This window comes from Belonocnema kinseyi, chromosome 2 (assembly GCF_010883055.1).
Source record: "Belonocnema kinseyi isolate 2016_QV_RU_SX_M_011 chromosome 2, B_treatae_v1, whole genome shotgun sequence".
Taxonomy (NCBI): domain Eukaryota; kingdom Metazoa; phylum Arthropoda; class Insecta; order Hymenoptera; family Cynipidae; genus Belonocnema; species Belonocnema kinseyi.
The window spans coordinates 134,002,500-134,009,745 of record NC_046658.1 but is presented as its reverse complement, the minus strand read 5'-3'; positions in this window follow the sequence as shown (position 1 = coordinate 134,009,745).

Below are 7,246 nucleotides of genomic sequence, written 5' to 3'. Positions count from 1 at the left end.
TCAACTGATATAGATAGTTTTTATAAAAATGTGTATGCATTAATAACGCCTAGTAGGATTTATTCATATTTAATTAAATGTATTAGATTTTAGTTCAAATCAATCCAATTCATTGAAAATCCTTGAAATTTCTGAAAATCTATTGGGGTGTCAACATTTACAAATTTGACAACCCACGCAGAAACTGCCAAATACTTTCCTTATTTCCGACTTGGGCCAGATCGGGCAAACAGTTTCGTGGATGATTAATTTGGCCCTCTCTAGACCCTGGCTTAACAGCCAATCTTGAGAGTAGGTGGCGCCCCATTAATTTTGTGGCCTAAAGTGGGTTAATTCCAAATCACCTATGTTTCAATTTAAAGTGTCAAACCTCAAAAATATTTCAATTCAGAATAAAAAAAGTGACAAAATAAGTAAAAAATGCCGCAAGCGAGCATAAGAGGAGCACGTAGGTATCGTATGCTTCAAAATGTTGCTGAGTTACGTGTTGTAGTTTATAAGAAGTAAATTTATCAAGTCCGTTAAGACAAAGCCTAACCTCAAAATGAGGCTATTTATCTATAAGAAAAGAATCAGGAGTAATATTTGATGTGGTGAATGTGAAAACAAATTAGATTAACAACGATGTCATAAAAGAGCCAGTGCAATATTATAATCCGCTTATTTCAAAATAACTTTTTAAAATTAAGTTCAATATAGAAATTGAAAGCAACTTCAGTTTATATTCTTAAATGTCAGTTTAGGAGGTGATATAAACGATTTTGACATCATTTTATTTAAGAATACCTTTTAATTAAGAATAATAAAAGTAAATTGATGTGGGCCCAAACGGGGCCAGACCGGATTATCTCTAAGCGCTGCACTTAGGCCTTGATCGGGTATCGCGTATGATTCTGAGCCTGGCCCCATCTAGTTAGCCCGATTTGGGCTGGTTTTAAAGTGAAATAATTGAAATAAATTATTTCGGTTGAACTTATATAGTTAATAAAAAAAACAATTGATGTATTGTACCAGTAATGCGTGTATTTATGATTTTATATTTCCTACGACGCGTTTCCATATAAATCTGGGGCAATATTTCTTAACTGCCCAAACTTTAAAAGTCATGTTCTTTAATTGTCTCCATGTTCTGGGAACATGTTCGCATATCTAATAGTACTTAATTCACAAATTTATAGGTCAGGATTACGACTCCTCCCTAAGTGGGGACGGGTGGAATTTTCTACCCCAACACTTGTATGGGTAGCTTCAAAAGCCTATAACTTTGTTTCTAATTACGCGATTTGAATTTTCCTACAGGGTTTTGGAAACTGCTTTATACATACTGTTTAGTTTAATTTTTTGCAATTTAGGGTTCTTCGATTTTTTAATTTTATTCGCAAAAGAAAGCTTGACTTTTTTACTATACTGCAGTGCCGCAAGAAAATTTCCCGTTATAGAGGACAAGGTGGTCCAAGGGGGCGAGAAAGTGACGATGCAGGTTCAGCGGAGAAATTGCACAACAAAGCAAAAGTGTATCAAAAAACCGGGCAGTATCTCCGGCAGTTAATCGTATGGTTTGCTTCAGCCATTTTCAGTCAGTGGCAAAAATATCGCTTGTCATTTGCATCTTGGGAACTTTTTAAACTGCGCTTGCGTCGCGCCGACCAGGCACCGACAACCCGATTGGTCACTGTTTGCGCGCAGAGTTTAAATTATATAAATATTCAGATTTAATATCTATAATAAATAATTCAATTATAATGAAAAAGAGGTTTTAAATTCTGAGTTCAGAGAAGTAAATCATTCCCAATGATTCATCCCGTCTCTGTCGAGTCTTAAAATTAAAATTTTGTTTATTGCCGACAATGTCACTTAAAATAAAATTACTAAAATTACCAAAAATGAATTAAGAACAAGTATAATTACTGCACTGATAAATGTTATATCATACAATTTTTAATAACTTGAAGAAGACCTGGATGACAAGACAGTGACACAATATTCGCTAAATATATAAATAACGTTTTTAGTTTGTTCTCTAAATTCTAGAAATTTCAACAAATTTTCTGTTATGTATACTGGGACTAATTAATTATTTTGTAAATATTATAAAATATATAATATTGTATACAAATAATCAAATTATATTTATACTATTAAAACTAATATTTTTTGTTTAAAACTAAAACTTCTTATTACCTTTTTATTAACATTTTTAAACATTTGAATGGTAAATTAAAGAAAAAATCTTCTCTTTCCTAACATCGGAATTAATCATTTTTTTGCATGGAAATCGCATTATTTTTTGATCGATTACTCCAACATTATGATTTAGGATTGAGAAATTACTTTTGGTGCCTTTTCCAATCATTATTACTCATAAATATTAAATCTGAATACTTATATAATTCAAACTCAGCGCGCAAACAGTGAACAATCGGGTTGTCAACGCCTGGTCGGCGCGACGCAAGCGCAGTTTACAACGCGTAATTCGAAAGTCTTTCAATTTAAAAATTTCCAATTTTAGATTTTCATTCTTAAGCTGACATTTTCAATCTAAAGAATTTCAAAATTGAGACTGAAAGAATTAAAAAATTAAAAGCATTCAAAGTGGAAAATTTTTAATAAAAAAGGTTTATCTTTTACGATTTATTAATTATCGAAATATTTAAAAGTTCTCGAAAATTCAATAATAATTTCAAATAGGAACCAATTTTAACCAAATTCTAGATTTCTCAAGATTTGCAAATAAAGTTTGAAGCTTTTCTGGGAAGTTTTAGCTATTTTAAAAGAACAAAATTTAACTTCTAATTTACGAAGTGTTCAGTTAAAAAATATATTTATTAATTTTTAACGCTTCCCGCTTCAAATTTCCGAAAGTAATAAAATGTTACAGATTTGAAAGACCTTTGTTTGATTTTTTTAATTTAGAGCATTGAAAATGATAATGCGAATTAATACTTTTGGAATTAAATCTCAATCTTTGAACTTCTTCATTTATAGAAGTTAAAAATTCTAAATTTTCAGTTTATCTGAATTTCATTTAAACTTAATTAATTTGAACAAGTTACTACTCTCCATTTTATAAGTGCAAATTGTTGAGCATTCGAATACAAAGTTTTTTAATTACAAAATTTTACAACATCCATTCAATAAGTTTGAAATCCAAGAGTTGCAATTTGATTGCTTTAATTTTTAGTTTGTTTTTATTATTTCAAATGCCGGTGAAAAATTTTTGCGAACCGAGAAATGACGGGGAATTTTTTTTCTTCGATGAAAATTTGAAGTATATTTGTAAGTTGAAATTTCTTAATTTTAGCGGAAAATAATTGTTTTTCTTTCTTAGAACCTTTAAGTTATAATCCTGAAAATATTCAGTGATAAAAATTGGTCATTTAATATTATTTTGTTCATTTAATAAGAAAATTTTATAAACTAATGCATACTTTGGTCGTTTACAGACAGAAAGTAGTAGTTTTTCTTCCTAATCGTCTTCAAATTACATAGGTGCTAATTTTTAGTGACAAAGAATTGTTAGTCAATATTATATGTCAGAAGGGAATCGGTTTTCTTTCTTAGTACCTTTAATTTATATCAGTAGTAATTTTGAATGATAAAGATTGTATACGAAAAGATTACTTTTTGTCTACAAATGGCTAAACTATGCATTTCTTTATTATATAAATAAAAAATATCGAATAACGAATCTTCATCACGAAACTTTACTGGTAATATAATCTAAAGGCGATGAGAAATAAAAGCGTTAACTTTATTTATATAAATGATCAAACTATCTATTTATAAATAAAATATATTCATATAATAAACAAACCATATCAAACGAGAACTCTTTATGACTAAATATTATCACTTATATAATTTGAAAACGAATAGAAAGAAAAACGATTACATTCTGTCTATAAATGACCAAAATAGAAATTTGTTTATGTCATTTGTTTATTAAGTAAGCAAATAATATCGGATGAGCATCTGTACAACAGAATATTTTAATAACTATACTTTTAAAGGTAATAAGAGAGAAAAACGAATACTTTCCGCCAAAAATTCCTAAACTGTGCAGTTTTTTTGTATAATTTGTTAATAAAATAAACAAATTAAACCAGACAACAAATTTTGATGATCAAATAGAATCGTGTATATAAAATTAAGCAATTTCAACTTACAAATATAATTTGCAAACAAAATTTCCATGATGTTGCCAATTTGTTGATATAATTTGTTTATAAAAATCAGATTCAATTTCTTGTTCATTATTCATGTTCTTTAGATACATCAACATTTATTTTTATCGAGAATGGTATGAATTAAGTTACTCATTTCAAGATGAAAAATAACGATTAGAAAACTTCCCCTTTTCGCAATTTATTTATTAATATAAAAAATATAAAATGATAAAAATTCAAAAATCTAACCCATAGACGCTCTTGCGCAAATACTGCTAATCACTTTTAAAAATACTGAAAATCGGTGAAGAGTTCTCGGCTGTAGGTGATTTTTAACAGTAAACTTCCGATTCAGCCCACTGTGCGTTGGGGTAACAAATGGAACACTCCACCACTAAGAGAGTGGTGGGCATCCTATTCTATAAATTAGTGGATTTAGTACCATTTGATAGGCAAACGTATTCCCAGCATTTAAAGACAATCATCAAAGAACATGCCTCTTAAAGTTCGGGACGTCGAGAAATAATGCCCTATCTCTATAGCTTCTATAATTCCATACCATAGCTTTCATACTTCTTTATGTTGACTTTGTTGTAATAATATATAATGTCACATATTGAACGCGCATAACCTCAAAGTATTTAAATTAGATTAAAATTACCCGACGATGATATAGAACTATATCAAAACGCGTCGCTTTATAATTAGCATTTTGTATTCATGCATTACTGATAGAATTTACCTATTTTATTTCATGAAAAGTTAGTTTAAAAAATACATGAAAACTTTAGCATTTTCAAAAATAAAAAATTAATATTAGAAAATGTAAACAAGTTACGTGATTATTATAAATTTTGCATAGAATCCTTTTTCCGTAAAACGAACAAATTGTGGGGGATAGATCAGCAAAAATCGAATCGAAGATAGTTATAAAATGAAATAAAGTATTTCAACATTTACAATTGCTAAATTGCATTAATTATTATCTTATTAACTGAAAAGTGGAAAAAGTTGAAAATTTACAACAAACAGCAACTATCTAACATTAATATAAATTAAGATAGTTCTGATCAATAATAATGTGCTTAAGAAATTAGGTTTGCTGAGTTGTACTAGTCATTACCTCAAAGTAAGAAATGAACAAAATTTACAAATTTGAAAAAAAAACTTTAACTTTCTAAAAATATCGAATAATAAATAATAATAAATCATAATAAATAATGAAATTTTTAAAAAATAACTTATGTCAACATCTTATTATCAGCTAAGAGTAGTATTTCACGTAGTAGAAACAAAGCGTATTAAAAAGCCGCAAAAATTAATAATCACGCCAAAAAATCACAAATCCCAATTTTTTACTCATGTTTTTTTTTTGCAAACCTGTAAAGCAGACTTCTATGTTTGGTATTTAAAAAGTACACAGCACCCTAGATATCGGGCCCCCTGATAGAGTTCTTCTGAAAATTGACGCCGCGATGCAAGCAGGAATTAAAGGAGCTGCGCGGGGTGACCGGCGGTCGCTCAGGCGTGAACAAACAAAAGTGTTTTCTACGAAAAAGCCCTTAATCTGAGTAAATCCTCATCAAGGTCAGCCACAAAATCGGCCTAGTATCATAGTTCAGTTCTCATTCAAAGCATATAATAATAACTATACTAAATAAAATTTACAAAAACGTTGATGTCGCGGTAGGGCTTGAGTATTCCTCTCATGACTTTGACGATTGTTGGCGGTATTATTGCTTCTGGCAGGATTTCCAATCCCAAACCCGCAGATAACGAAGAGGAAAGGTTTAAGAGGAACACCAGAACCCATAAATAATAATTAAGATTTGTTGGAAGATTTTGAAGCATGCGAGATGGTGGTGATTGTGAGCTGCGAGATTGTCAAACAGATGTCACTAATCGAATAGCTGGCCAACAAAAACAGCTGCGAGAAGCGGTAAACAGTAGAACATCAATTGCGCCTGCTAAGGATGCTTTAGTTAGCGTTAGCTTCTTACAGCTAACCACCTCGATAGAGAAACCGTAGGAGATCATCAAGTGAAGTACAACAATGAACGAGGAAATGGTGCGTCCCTACTACAAAAGTGCGAATTTTGAAACCTCACTCGAAAAAGGAAACAATTTAAGGACGAAATTTGCGGAAAAATATTCTCATACAAGGAAAGTCGCACTGAGAAATCTTATCGCCAAGGTTAATGACATTAAGACTAATCTGCACATCTCAGAAAAGCGAGCAATGGGCATTATACAACAGCTTGATATGGCGTAAATAAACGACGGCAATGAGGATCAGTTAGAGAAAGCCGCGTTACACGTTTAGGCATCACAAATGATCTGCATGGATTAATAGAGCACCTCTCCAGCAGGGTTCTACCTACACGTTTAAATGCAGCACCAACTGGGTTTAAGGTACAAATCTTTGTATACTGTGCAGTTGTGTACATGATGCACAACAAGGACGTGGCGGGCATTATACATCAATAACTTGTCTTAACCCTAGGACTCTTAGCAGAAGGAATTCCTTTGTATAGATACATTCCAACGTCCGCTGTAAAAAGTAAAAATTATATCTTATATAGGAATGTTACAATCAAGACAGTTCATTACATCATAAACAATCGACCTGACATTGCAATGCGATAAAAAAGTGTGTACGAGTCCACATCATCGCAATTGCTTTCCTACTTTACCAAAATTTGAAGAAAACCCATACAAACAAGATCCATCAGTATAGCGAGTTAAGGCATGAAGTAACGACCATATGGAGAAATGTGATTTTTCTTAAAGAACTAAGTGGCTGAAAACCCATGAAGTGGCAGATGGTAACTCTAAGAAAGCATCCAGAGGTGACTTTTGTCACTTCCAACGCTACCGGCTGCTGTTTCATTATGGCAGCGGTAAGAGATGAACTCTAAATTACACCATGCTCCTAATTGTATACCTGCATCATCACAGAAGGTTTGAAGCATTGTATTAAATTTAATTATAACATCCTCATGACATCGGTTAATTGACTTAGGCCGCAGTTATGATAAAAAAAACCGGGTGCACCCGAGTAAAATTTTTAAGAAAAATAG